Source organism: Mustela erminea, chromosome 12, assembly GCF_009829155.1.
Source record: "Mustela erminea isolate mMusErm1 chromosome 12, mMusErm1.Pri, whole genome shotgun sequence".
In the NCBI taxonomy this organism is placed as follows: domain Eukaryota; kingdom Metazoa; phylum Chordata; class Mammalia; order Carnivora; family Mustelidae; genus Mustela; species Mustela erminea.
Window position 1 is genome coordinate 24,055,222 of NC_045625.1, and position 15,345 is coordinate 24,070,566.

Genomic DNA, 15,345 nt, shown 5'->3' on the forward strand with positions numbered 1-15,345 from the left:
AGAGTTCTCTTAGGCTCCATGAGTCTTCCCTCTGTCTTGTCCGTATTTCTAAGAACCGAAGTATAATCATATCCAAATGTATTTAAGCTATTTGTATGTATCTAACCACTTAACTCTACAGTGCTTGAGGCAGAAGACTGTCTTCTTATTCATTTCTTTACCCCAGGACCTATATAAATGCTAGCACACGGTGTATGGTCAAAGCTCTTTGCAGCAAACAGTGAAAAAACTTGCAACACTGAAAAATTCTTTTACTAAACATACCTTATATAGCTAGGAAAAAACTCATACACATTTGCGTATTGTCTCTAAGTCTACTAATAAGAAATAAATGTCAGCATTTAATGAGATTTCTCTGCTTACAGTCATGCTGTGGAAGAGAACATTGCCACTGCTTGTAGAATTTATTGACATCCAAGATTATGTGGTGCTTTTGGAATGCACACCACGAATGAGAAAAAAAAAATGGCTAGGAAAATGTGAAAATGTGAACATGTTGGTAGAAAAAAATTAATCTCTAAAATTATATTTGAATGTATTTTTATTTAAATTAACAATCATAAATCATATAACTAAGTTACACATTCATCTAGATGACAACTTAGATTCAGATATAAATCTTGACTCTAGCACCTGTTTCCTCTGTGAGCTCCTGAGCATTTTTGAGCCTTTTTTCTGTTAAATGGAGGCAATGTATATTTTTGGAAAATGGAAGCAACTTGTCATTAAAATTTTTTGATGTAAAGAGGTTAATTACCACTAAATCAATCTATAACTTCAACTCATTTTCAATTAAAATTCCAATGGAATTATTTTTAGAATGTGGTGAGATATTTTTAAGTTCATCTAGAAAAGTGTAAGAGATATTAAGAGATAGAGATGAGATTTCAAATTAGGAATAAGAGCAGAGATTATTTACTGCATGGATTGGCACCGTTGGCTAGTCATTTGGAAAGTATGGTAGCTACTCCTATGTGTCAGGCATAGCTCTACATATTTTATACCAATTAACATTTTAAATTTTCACAGGCATTCCATAAGTAGATACTATTATTATCACTATTTTACAGAGGAGGAAATTAGACACAGACAAGCTAAGTAATTCATCCAAGATCATACAAGCAGTCAGTAGAGCTGGCACTGGAACCCAAGCAGTCTAGACTCTGGGTTCATGCTACAAACTATTATGTTTTAGTGTCTCACAGCCTCATGCCTTGCACCAAAATACATTTCAAATGGATTGAAGTTTAAAAAGTATATTTAAACCCAAAATATTAAAAAAAAATCTTTCTATAATTTTAGGATAAGGAAGGCATTTTTAAATGACATTAAAATCAGAAATGAGAAAAAAAGGATAGATTTGACTACATAAACATTAAAAATATTTTAGCAAAACCAACCAAACCAACAATAAAAAATATTAAAAATTAAATCAACCAAACAATAGACAAAAATCCACAGAAAATTAACACCATCAGATAACAAATTGGGACACATGTCAGCAATGCGGTTAAGTATTAATAGATCAACGAATACAGAGAGAGTTCAGTGGAGGACTGACTAACTCCTGGTACGTTCATGTGCTGGGGACAATCACTTTTTTAAAGACAACAGTATAGACTGTCCTTTATTGGTGTGGAAATATGCCTGTACTACGTTAGTTAATGAATAGAAAGTTATACATTTGTACTATGACTCTGTTTTGTGGGGAAAAAAGCATGTGGGTGAATGCATGAGTGTGTTAATGAATGTAGATATAGGAAAGAGCCTGAAGCGGTTAAACCAAAAATATCTCTGCATAATGTGCTTATATGTGATTTTATGTGATTTTCTTCTTCTTCTTCTTCTTCTTTTTTACTTTTATTGATTGTCCGAGTTTCTTACAATATACGTGTATTTCTTCAATTCTGAAGTGGATTAATCTTTGAATTACCTTTTTCCATAAAGTCAGAAGTGGAATATTCCTAGAGCATAATAAATTTACATATTCCTAGATCACAGTAGTTTCTATGATATTTTGTGGAAAGCTTTAGGTTTAGAGAGACTGGCTTACGGTAAAAAGCCAGTGAGACCATATAAGTTACTAATTTCTACATCTAAATTGCAGTGCAGCGTGCTCTGAGAACATGACCTATATAATTTCTGCTTTGGGGAATTTATCTTGGCTTTATTTTTGCAGCTAAATATATGATCTATAGATGCAAATGTTCCATAAGGTCTTGGAATGAAGACATATTCTCTCTTTCTTCCCCTGAAATCACTATGTATATATTCACTTGCTAACCTTATTATTCATATTGTCTATATCCTTGAATAGTGTTTATCTACTTGAACGGCCAAGGCTGGGGTGGTATTTTAGTCTCTGATAGTTGTGTTTCTGACATTTTGCCTGGTATTTCTAATGTACAACCATTTTTATTCTTGGAAATCTCAGTGCTTTTTGTCAGTATGCAGAGATATTCCCTGTCCTACTTAATTCTGTCTCCTGCATATTCTCTTTTGTCTGAAATTTGTATTGTGAGTCCTAATGCCTTTTTGTTGGGACTTGCTAAATCATAAGTATGCTTTTCCCTGTCTTTGCATGTTTAATCTTTTAAAATAATTTAATACTTTGGGTTTAGAGGTGACTCTTCCTGTTAGGTTTGCATTTCTGACCATTTATTGCCCCAGTTGATATGTTTGGTCTCATTTCTATGATCTTCTTTCCATCATGCTTCCACACTTTTTATTTCATCAGAGTTTTATTCTCCAAAGTGGGATACGTAAACCCCATCTGGTGTACAAGATCATTCATTGGAAACTCAGAAGAAAATATTATTTTTTAAATTTAAAAACAAGAAGATATGAAGCTTTACTAATATTTAATACTCATTGATACTGGTATTTTGCCCAGGTCCACATGTAAGGCAGACCGACTCTGTATTCCTAGTGTATGAGGTAGAAGAGAATGATTTCTAGAGGTCAGAGTAAATGATGGTGACACTTTTACATATTTTGCTCACTTTTGTTGACTCACTGGAGTTTAAGCGTACTCAAACAGATTTAAAGGATATTCTTTCACTTTTATCTAAGGTAATTCATAAAATTGATAAGAACTTTAAAATGATTCCTCAAAAAAGGGGGGGGCAGGTTAAAAGTAATGTCCATTATGCAAACACAAACCAAGAGAACAATAATAACAACTCTCTCCCCTCAATCTTCCCTTCCTCCCCACTGCAAAAAAAAAAAAAAAAGACTAGGTAATACTTTCCCTTTTCCTGGCAGGAATTCACCATCGGCCACATTATGAGGTAACAGAGAGCATTTTTAAAACGGATGTTTGGAAATGTTTCCTGGTGTTTCCATTGCTATCTGATACATTGCTGAAATTGATATAAAGGTTACATGTATAAAAAATAATCTCTCATATCAACACACTTTAAAAACTTGAAATAGAATTTTTATCCTGTTCAAAAGTTTTAGAGGATTCTAAACCCATTTGTCAAAGCATAAAAATGTAACACATACTGATACCTTTTCAAGAACAATTGAAAGTGGAAATTTACTACCACTTTTCAACAATAACAATTACATAATTGGTGGAGGGGATATAATTATTCAGTGTAGCCAATGACATACTTCTCTGCTTTGAATTTGTCTAATCTCTGTGAAGGATCTTAATCAGTTATTAGTCACGCAAACCAAGTTTGAAATAAAAATGGACCCAGAATTGCACCTTTAAATTGCTATAGGCAAGATGTGGAACCAAGATTTTCAGAGACATTGGAAGCAGGATTAATCATTCTGCTCTCAATAAAAGTTACTACGTTAAGGAAAGAAAAAAATATATTATTAAGAAATATAATAAAGTTTGTTTTAAATTAGTGTTAGTTTCAGGTTTATTTTACCTTCTCCATGATTTAGATACTGTATTTTCTATAATATTTGTGCATATACATGTACATACTATGGTACATGCATTTGTATATAATTAATTAAGAAATCACTGGAGTGGAGATATTGCTCAAAGTTTCACTGATAAAACTAATAATGCAGTTTTTTATTTGGCCTATATTTTTGCCTTTAGTTTAAAAAATTTGAATATATTTTCTCTCATATTTGATGCTGAGAATTAAGCTGTATTTATTTTCATTACAAAAGAAATTTAACATACTTGTGTGTATTTTCTCCCTCATATCCTAATTTTTATTGGTAATAATTTTTTACTTTGACCAAATTATTATCATTTTCATCATGTAGCTTCTCTTTTAAGGATTAATTTTAATACCTATGTTAGGTTTTAAAACCGTATTTATAATTATTTAAACAACTGTGACTTCATTTGTATCACTGAAGCTTTTCTACTACAACTTCCACATTCTTGAATTTTAAAATTTTGGTTTATATCTTGATTAAATCTTTAAGTAACTTTTATCCATATATGATTTTCTGGAGGCATATATGAATGATATAATGCCATGTCTTATATACCTCAGTATAAGTTTTTTAGCTTAGTATACATAATTCAATTACTTAATTATAGACTTCTTTGTCACAATCTTTTTCCCCCCTTAAAATACTCTAGACATCATTCTATTGTTTCTGGAAGTTTGTAACACAAAGATGTCTGTTTTATCTCTACTGTATTTTTTAATGTTATTTTTTTCCTATATTTTGCCTTCTGTGGCTCTTCTGCTGGTTTCTCCTGGCCTCACTCCCATGGCTATTGTCTTCATCTGCTCAACAGGTTGCTAGAGGGTCTAGGAGAATCTCAGATGGCTTCATGCAGCTTGGGACCTTGGTACTAGCTGATATAGGGTCTTTCTCCATCCTGTCTCTGCTGAGCCTGGCCACATTACGTGGTGATGAAGATGTTCCAGTTACTGAGGACAAGAGCTCAAGGCCTAGAGCCTAGGCTCTAGAACTTCTCCCATGTTACTTCTGCCACTTTCTTTTGGTCTAAACAAGTCACAAGGCCAGCCAGATTCTATCCGCCTCTGAACAGAAAGTGTGATATTGTGATTTATAAGAAATATATCTTTGCTCTTCATCTGTGTTCCAAAGCTCAACCCCCCTGGAATCTCCAAAGTGATGGTCATGAGAAGGTGGTGGCTGGGTGGGGAGGTGGGGAGCAGTGTCTCCTGAATTGCCTCAGAGTAGGGGCTGGTTACCACCATGTGATTAGGAGTGTTGGAACTTTCAGGTCCATCCTCCTGTCCCTGGGAAGGGGAGGGGGGCTGGTGACTGACTTAGTCACTAATGGCCAAAGACTTAATCATACATGCCTATGTAATGAAGTCTCCATAAAAGTCCTAACCTAAGGGGTTTGGACAACTTCAGGTTGCAAAATGCATGGATGTTGGGGACAGTGGTGTGTCAGAGAGAGCATGGAAGCTTCTGTCTTCCCCAGAGCTCGCCCTGTGCATCTCTTACCTGGCTCTTCCTATATTGTATCCTTTTATAGTAAACTGATAACTAGTTCGTAAATTGTTTCTCCTGAGTTCTGTGAGCCATTCTAACACATTGCTGAACCAAAGGAGGGGGTCATGGGAGCTCCCAGTCAGTCCAATGCACAGGTGACAGCCTTCACTTGTGACTGGCATCTGAAGTGGAGGTGGCCTTGTGGGACCTAGCCCTTAACCTGAACTCCAGGTAGCTAGACCGCCCAGTTGTCCACAGAGAATTGGAGAATTGATTGATGTGGGGGAAAAAACCTACACATCCGGCGTCAGAAGTGAAGTAGTGGTGTGAGTACAGGTATGGAAAAACAGAGTTCTCCTCTTGTTGGTAAAGAAAGCAGAGAGAGGAAATAGAGCTTTTTCCTTTCCCAATGAGGCAGGCTGGCTGGGCCCAAGGACCCAACGATGCAGACTGGCTGGGCCCAGAGGACCCAGGTCCCCGCAGGATCAACCAAGAGGGTCCTGGGCTTTGTGCAGGAGAGAAATCGAATGCAAGTGGGAAGGAAGTGAGAGCAGAGTTTACTTTTTTTTTTTTAACTTTTTATTTTTTATAAACATATATTTTTATCCCCAGGGGTACAGGTCTGTGAATCACCAGGTTTACACACTTCACAGCACTCACCAAAGGAGAGCAGAGTTTACTGAAGAAAGACATGGAGTGCCGACTGAGACAGAGTGTCTGGGAGACTCAGAAAGGATAGAGGAGTGAGTCTCGTCTTTGCTTGGGGTCTGGGGTTTTTATTGAGAGTTGTGGTGTGGTGTTCCTGTCTCCTCAGGCACCCAGGAACAAAGACGAGTGTTTAGGTGTCCCCTGTAAAGCCACTCGTGCCCTAGGGCCTTGGGGAGTCAGTGGTCTGGAAAATGTACATGACAGCCCTCATTCGTTAGATGTTACCTATTGTGCTGGAAGACTTCAAGCCAATCATTAACTCTTCCCCTGCAAGGAGAATACACGTGATCTCCACTCTGAGAAGTGCGTCAGGCGGGGATGCGGGTCCCAGCACGAACAGAAGCAGGAAAAGGAACTAAAAAAAGCCATCCTTCAGGGGATCCCTTAACTTTAGTCCCTATCTCACCAAGGCACTGCCAAGTCACACTGTAACAGGGCTTGGATCCTGGGAGGGAAGGAATTTGCAGCCATCGAACAATTTGCACCAACAAACTCCAACATTCTTCTTAGCGACAGAAGTTCATCTTCCCCCTCCCACACCCCTTGACCATTCAGAGTCCCAGTTTTTTTTTCCGTTCTTGAGGAGCTTTCTGCTGAAGTAGACAGGCTTGATAGAGAAGACACGCTGGCTGCTCAAAGGCCTTGGTCTAAGAGAGACAGACTCTTCACTTTTACTCCTATTCCTTCGGTAAGAACTGTTCATAGGGCTCTACCCTAATGTGAAGCGGAAGACATTTCCCAAGAATAGTAATGACAGGGGACCATGAATCTTTGGTGAACAATCAGTCATCTATGCCACATCAAATACTGCTTTTTTTTTTTTTTAAACTTTCACTGCTGCTTCTGTTATCAGACTCACTCAGAAGCCCTCTAGAATCTTTCTGAGACACAAATTAGCATATTGGCGTTCTTATATCTTAGAGGAAATGTTTCCGAAGAAGCATTTCATGTCTTCAAGGTGACTTTCTTATTCATACTTACAGCTTCTTTTCAGGACGGAGGACCGACCCCCGTTTGGTATGGCCTCCCACTTGAAGTGGCCTTCTACTTCTGTCTTGAGCACTTTCTTCTTTTTTTTTTTTTTTTTTTTTTTAAAGATTATTTATTTATTTATTTGAGAGAGAGAGAGAGCATGAGAGGGGAGAAGGTCAGAGGGAGAAGCAGACTCCTCATGGAGCTGAGAGCCCGATGTGGGACTCAATCCCAGGACTCCGGGATCATGACCCGAGCCGAAGGCAGTCGCCCAACCAACTGAGCCACCCAGGCGTCCCTTGAGCACTTTCTTCTTGAGATGGGTCCTGGCTTAAGGAGAAAGCCTCCCAGCAGGACTAACATTTTGATTGTTGGGTTTTTCCCACCCCAAGATCTCTTTTCTCCCCTGCACATTAGTTGGTCCTGTAGGAATTGTCTTGGTCCCTCTGCTTCTTTGCCATTCCTTCTCTGTCACTGGGCAATCATGAACTGAGCCAAAATTGTGCCTTGGGTTCATTACCATTAGCCTGAATGAAACATACATCCCTTAACGTGTTGGACATATGTATGGCATCCTTCCTATTTTCCAAGGCTGATGCTGGTTTTTCCCTAATTTTATATCCATCGGTCATCCCATTGGACTGAGGGTGGAGGGCTGAGTGTTGGACGCCTGCACTTACGTCACCATCAGATGCAGAGGGATTACACAGCCTTACATTGAAATGCTTGTGGAAATTATATGGCCTGTGATATCAGTTTCTTTAAAACACCTTGTAAACTTTTACTTTTGCAGAACTATCATAAATCTGCTTAATTCAACAGTTTACACTAAGTACTCCAGTATTCCACTTAGAAGTGAAGCGTTTTTCTGCTCCATTGAAACTGTGCACTGTTAAGAATACCGCTTGTTGCCGTCCAGTTTCTCCATCTCAGATAATGAAAAATCGTGATAGGCCACTGTGCACCCATGTAGCGGGTAGCTCCCGAAGCTGCTCGGCCATTCTAGAAGAGGAGGCTGCTCGGCTGTTCTAGAAGAGGGGCCAAGCATTGGGGCTCAGGTGTCAGGAGTGGTGCTTCTGACCTCACACAGCTCGTGGGTGTAGAGGAGCAGACGGTAATTGAATTAGGCCCCACTAAGCAGTCTGACACCTGAAACCCATGTGGTTTCAGGTGAGGCCAGCGACAGGGTGTCTAATAACACGGGTAGACTGGCGGTGGTCGTGGGGTTTTCGTAATACAGATTTTGAAATCAGTGTGAAGACACCATCCAGTAAGACTCCCGCTTGTATTTATATGGAAAGCTTTTTTCAAGGAGTATGAACCACATCATGTACAACCACATGTTCAATAAAAACCACCCTTAGTTAAAAAAATAATTACATAAAATCATGATCATCCTGGAAAACCCTAATCCCCAAGCACGGACTAGGGAAAAGATGATGAACATCCTAAAATTAAGCATGAAATATTCATCACATATGTGACATGTAAACATATTTATCCTTATAGGAAACTTATCATAGTTTGTGGGATCATGGGAGGGTTTTCTTTCTCATCTTTCAAGTTTCAAATAATGAATGTGTATTTTATAATTAGAAAAAAATGTGATAATTATTCTTTTGAAAATAGGAAATTATTAAGGATATGTTCTGATGAACAAAATTTTTTCTCTACAAATTATCTTGGTTTATCTATCAAAATAAAAACTAAGATGAATGCTTGAAATTAAGAATGCTTTAAAAATTATTTTGCTGTTTTGTTTTGAGGGGGAGATTATTTTGTTTTGTCCAGCACATTTTGAAACTATAACTCTGCCTTAAAAATTGGGCATTTTCATCATGACTAATGGCTTCTAAATACTACTGCTTTGAAAAAAGAAAAAAAAAAGTGGTTCTTTGTTCTTGAAACTAAAGACAAAGTATCATATGGCTCCGTTTCCTCTAACTTACTTCATTCAGTTTGACTTATTTTGACATCTATTCCATGTCCTGTTTCCGTAATCTGCTTGACATTGATCTCAACATTTCATTAGGAATTCATGGTGGAAAGAAATTACTCTGAACATTTGTACCTTGTTCTTACAGTAAATGAAGTGTCATTTACATTTTATATCTTTTCTTGCTAAACTGTAACCCTTGGAAGACTTTGGTGCTTTTCCATTATTAGCTCAAAAATATTTATTATCATTTTCCCTCTTGATTTATGCTGAGACCTCAATGATGGGGCCATGATTCTCAGGATCATTATATAAAATTGCATAAGTGATCCCTGAACAACAACAACAAAAATTCTTTAAATTTCTTGACAACAAACTGAAGAAGGAGTTGGATTCTTAACATTTCCTTTCGTGAAAGGGCTCTCTTACTAGAATGGCACAGTTTTGTCTACTGTGGTTTGATCTTCTGGGTGTGAAAACATACAAATTTACATTCTAGAAATGACATTTTAGTACAGAAAGAACACCAGCTTTAGAAACAACAGACCTGAGTTCTCATTCAGCACAAAGATAATTACTTGCTGTGCATTCTCAGGCAAGTTATCTCTCTTCTCTGAGCCTCTATTTTCTCATCTTCAAGTGAGATTAAAATGACAGCAGCAACAACAGAAGCTGTCTTTCCATATTGTTCTGAGGATGAGAAATATACCCTGTACCTTAGATGCAGTAAATGCTCTGTAAATGATGGCAACCGTGTGTTCAGGTCTCTGCTTTCTGCTCTGTCCATTTCCGTGTTGGTGGAATGGCTGGCACATACCGAATGAATTACCAACTGTGACTCTGAGTTTTGGAACTGAGGAATGCACAGTTTGGAAAGTAGGAGCTCTTATCTTTAACAGTAGCTTTTGAAAATTTAGTTGAGAGTGCTCAGTCCTCCATTTGTGGAGATGAAGTCTAACAGCAACCCTAAGTGACATCGGAACTACTTGGAAGTACAACCCAAATCAGGAGGCTGGCTAATCATGTTAACTGTGAGATTCATTGTTCTTATTTATTCATTCATTCATTCATTCATTTTATGTTCAATCACCGTACTTACCAAGTATCTGGATACAGAGTAAAAAGGACAGGCAAGGCCCCTTGTTGCAAGCAAATGGTTTTTCAGTGGGGAGAGAGTTAAGGAAAAAAAAAGAGAGAGAGAAGTACACAAATTAAAATAATTGGAGCTTGTTGGAAATGTTGGGGACTCAGTTGGATAGTAACAGAAGACGTATTGAGAAAGAGGGGTCCTACTCCTGGAAGGCCTGGGGCTAGGGCTGACATTTAAGCTTCAATGAGAAGTGGCAACTTTTGCAGAGAATGGGGGCAAGACTGGTCCAGGAAGCCAGAAAAGCCTGCGCAAAGCCCTCAGTCTAGAAACATGGGACATCTGATAAATATCCAGGTTGTTGTCAGGGCCATGGCAAGTCTTTCTTCTCTCATCCCACTTGCTGAATACGAACGGATGTGTGGGACTTGTGATACTTTGAGACCCTTGTTAGCTGTGTATTAAAATATCCTGGAATAGGAGAGTCCGGAAGATTTTATACAGGCAGGCGTAATTTCTAGTAAGATAGGTTTACAGGTCACTAAATAAAAGCTATCCAGCTGTCTTGTTTGTTATCACAAATAATAATAATAATAATAATAATACCTCCATTTCTGTTTGGTGCACTTGTAGTTCACAAAGAGCCGACTAAATATTAGAACGTTGCTATTTCTTGGCTTTGCAAAAACTATTTTGAGTTCTAATATGGGTTTTCCACTATAGGAGCTGAGGATTTACCCCTGTCGGCATTGCTCATCTCCCCATTCTCTCCATTTAATTATGTGACCCTGTATAGATGATTTACAGCTGGGCATTCAGTATCGTATGATTCCTTTTCTCACACAATATTTCATTGCCCTTGGAGTTAATCTTGTTTTTGTCCCTTACTTAGGTTTCTACGCCTTAATCCATTCATCCCTACATTTACTCCCAGTGTGTAAATTTAAAACATATTAGATATTTTATGAATTTCATCTCCTTGAAGAACTTTCTTCTGTATTCTTTTCACCTGCTCCAACCTGGAACAGTGTGCAGGACATGGAGATGTGTGGCCCAGGAGCCCTTTCCAAGGGGAGAACTATTTTGTTCCAGTTGCTGTCAGCCCCTCACCTTCTACTTCACCTGCAGAGAGCTGTCCCTCCCAAGGGCATGGCCTTCCCAAGGTGGCGTGTATCCCATGGTTGATGATGGAGAGGGTAGAAGGGTCACTTCTGCCCACTGGAGGACAACTCAAAAGCACTGTGGTGTTGCAAGATCTCCCTGGGGAGGTGTTACTTTAGCCGAATCACAATGCAATTTTTCCACCTGCTCAATCTTGTCTCTTCCCTCTCTTTTCTTCCCATATTCTGAGAATTACTATTCTCTAAAAAAGACTCTGCATGCCAAGCTCCTCAGCATCTGCTTCTGGAGAACCAACTAAAACATGTTACTCTCTAGGGTTTCTGCATAGGAGTTTTCTTGTGTTGTCCTCTCACTATCATCCTGGAGATTCCCTTTGATACTCTGTTACACCATAGTCTATATTTTCCAGATCTTAAGTCTTCTTCTCTTTGCTTCCCTCCCTTGTTTTGTTGGAGCACATCCACTAGTAGTTTCTCAAGAAGAGATATAGGAGAAAATGATTTTTTTAAACCCGTCAGTTTGAAAATGTCTTTATTCCTATCACATTTAATTAAGAGCTTAGTTGGGCACAGCCTTCTGGGTAGGAAGTAATTTCCCTTGGAATTTGGAAGGCATTGCTCATGCCTTTTTGGTTCCATGATTTGTGTTAGGAACTATGATGCCAGTATAATTTTTAAGCCTTTATATTAAAGCAAGCTGTATTTCTTCTCTGTAAATCTGTAGGATCCTGTTTACTCTCATTGTTTTGAAATTATATCTTTCTCCAAATTAGGAGAAATGTATTACTAGTCGTCCAGTTACTCTTCACCTTCCCACAGTTTCTTGCTTTTAGCTCCTCTGTCTTCTTTATCCTTGTGTATTTATGCTTTAAAGCAAACAAACAGGCGGACAGGCAAACAAACAATAATAATGCATTATAGTGCCTGATGGCACTGAAGTAGACCTTTGGGGACGAGGGAAGAGTTGGTTGAAGATGTGTGTTCAGTCTCACATTTTTAAGCAGAGGTTGGATTTAGTTTTTCTTTCTGTTTTTGTTTTTCAAGGAAAAGTTTGTCTGGTAAAACTGCTATATCTTTTTCCCTTTCCTCTTCCCTTTTTAATGTGTTTCTTTGGGTTCTTTCCCACTAACACTAATTGCATATCTGTACTCTGTGACAATTTGTACCTATAAAGTCATTATTTTGGTGCCTTTGACTCTACCTGTCCATGGCCAGGATAGAGATCGCTCTGCTCTCTTCTGATTCCAGTCCTGCGTAGACGATGCTAAGAGTGAACAAGTGGCTGTTTATACGGAGGAGGACTCATATTTGTGCATTATAGTTAAGTTAGGTCACCTGTGGATTTCCTTAGGCCTCGACCTCAGGAATGTCTCTTTTTAGTAAGTGTAGAGAGCTGCAGGTTTCTTTAAGAATTAGAGTTAGTGTAATAGGTCCTTAAGTATACTATTGAAACTTCTTTAATTGTGGAATTACTTTTTTGCTGGGAGTGACTGACATGGTGCAAACAGCACCCCTTGGCTGAAACTAACGAATAACTAGTCCTGAGACAGGAGAGAGAAAGTGGATCCCAATGAATCAGTTCCCGAGTTCTTTACATCTTTTGGAACTAGATATGATCTAAATATGCAATACATTATGTGCTATTATGTGCTAAATAATGTTAATTCATAGACCATAATTCTTATCAGCATTAATTAGTTGGGAAAGTGAGAAATGAAATTAAAGGCTCTCACCTTCTTGTTCTATGTGTTCTAGTGATAAGAGCCCTAGCAGAACAACTTTTCTTTCTGTTTTTGTTTTTCAAGGAAAAGTTTGTCTGGTAAAACTGCTATATCTTTTTCCCTTTCCTCTTCCCTTTTTAATGTGTTTCTTTGGGTTCTTTCCCACTAACACTAATTGCTGATAGAAAGCTTACTCTGTTAACTATACTTTCTTAACAGCTAAAAGATAAATATCTTTTCTAAGTTTATATTTCCTAAGAAAATGCATTTCCCCATTTATTAAAAGTACTCTTCTATTCTGTTAAATAATAAATTTTGTTGCATAGAAGACTGTATTTTCTGATACTACATATCCTGTATCTGGCATGTCTTTACAGAAAGTGCACATAGGTGATATGGTTATTGACTAATCAGGTATTTCCCATTTGTGCATTATCCCAAGGGTCAAAGGGGAGGTGGGATGATTGTTGTGGAAGGCAGGGAAGGTTTACCTGTGGACTTAGGACAAGATTTGAGAAACTGATGCAAGTCCCCAACCCCATGTTTTAAAAAATTTCAGCCACTGTGCTTAAATAGCTTTATGACTTTGGGTAAGTTACTTTATCTCTCTAAGATATATGACCTTATTTGTAATTTGGAGAAGACATTGATTTCTTCATAAGGTTGTTGTTAATGAATTCATGTACACAAAGCTGTGAGCACACACGTGTTTATATATGGTAGATATTCTCTTTTTTTTTTTTTACATGTAACTTACATTTTATTTTATTTTATTTTTTATTTTATATAAACATATATTTTTATCCCCAGGGGTACAGGTCTGTGAATCACCAGGTTTACACACTTCACAGCAGGTAGATATTCTCTTAATGGTAGTTTTCTTCCCTTGGGTCATCTGAGTTTGACCAAGAACATGGTCATTTTTTATGTGTGATAAAATTTGGAGGCCAAACTATTACTCCTCTTTTGAAGAATTGACAAGATAAGGAGATGTCATCTATATTAACCAAACTGTGAATTCAGATGGGCCTTAAACCCCTCCATACACCTTCGATCCTCAAATTAAGGCCAGTCAATTTAAGGTGGCATGAGTGCCTCAGAATCAAGGAAGATTTCATAGCTGGAGTTAACTGCAGCGAAGAAAGTGGGGGTCTGTAAATAAGAACTGACAGAAAAAGCAAAGATTAATCTTAATGGCATGCATTAACAATATGCAATTTGAGATTGGCAGTGGAGAATTCTCCCTGAGAACTGGCATTCAGCAGTATGGGTCTTGACATGGGAATTCACATGGGCAAGCACATTCATTCAATATACCTTTTCTGTCCTTAAGACATTAGCATACCCAGAGACCCACAAGATCAGGGAAAGTGGCCTATTTATTCACATCAAATCATCATATGTACAGACTGTTTCCATTTAATATAATTGTCATTCAGCAGTAAAGACTCACTTGGTATAACTTAGAAGTGACAAGGAAATTGGACGGAGCTTCACATGGTTGACTCTAGAAAAACGATGAAGCAGTGACTAGAAACCTTGAAATTAAACCCTGATGTCTATGAAGATTTTGGTGGGGGGTGTCCACATAAAAAAGTGATGGCAGAATAGAGCCCACTAAGGTTATTGGGGGCTTTCACTGGACTTGTTTCATAGGATCCTTGTCTTGGGTCAGATTCTAGACTGAAGGATGATGTCACTGTGACCACCAGTTCCTCTTCATGATTGTGGTTGGTGAAGGGCCAAAGGGCAGAGGAACCGTGAAGTGCCTGCTTCAGGGTGTTCCAACTATTGTTGACTTCTGGACTAGTCAGGCAAACATAACTTTTTTTTTTTAAATGCTTCATTTGAGTAGATCCGGTTATAACTGCTCTTATCTCTCCTGATGAGAAAATTATAAAAATTAGTGGAAATTATCTGAAAACCTTAGGGAAAGGGAATATATAAAAATAGTACTATTTTTACATTTCAAAGATACACTTAAGTTATAAACTGATAAAAAGCTTACTCTGTTAACTATACTTTCTTAACAGCTAAAAGATAAATATCTTTTCTAAGTTTATATTTCCTAAGAAAATGCATTTCCCCATTTATTAAAAGTACTCTTCTATTCTGTTAAATAATAGATTTTGTTGCATAGAAGACTGTATTTTCTGATACTACATATCCTGTATCTGGCATGTCTTTACAGAAAGTGCACATAGGTGATATGGTTATTGACTAATCAGGTATTTCCCATTTGTGCATTATCCCAAGGGTCAAAGGGGAGGTGGGATGATTGTTGTGGAAGGCAGGGAAGGTTTACCTGTGGACTTAGGACAAGATTTGAGAAACTGATGCAAGTCCCAAGAGGTAATTGTACATTGAATCATTATTATATATTGCAAGTGTGTACCTGGG

General features: G+C 37.8%; 1 long non-coding RNA gene across 2 annotated transcripts in view; it reads left to right on the forward strand.

The window, feature by feature from the left end:
- Positions 1 to 15,345, forward strand: part of LOC116570203 — a 167,857-nt gene that overhangs the window by 36,495 nt on the left and 116,017 nt on the right. The window lies entirely within an intron of this gene.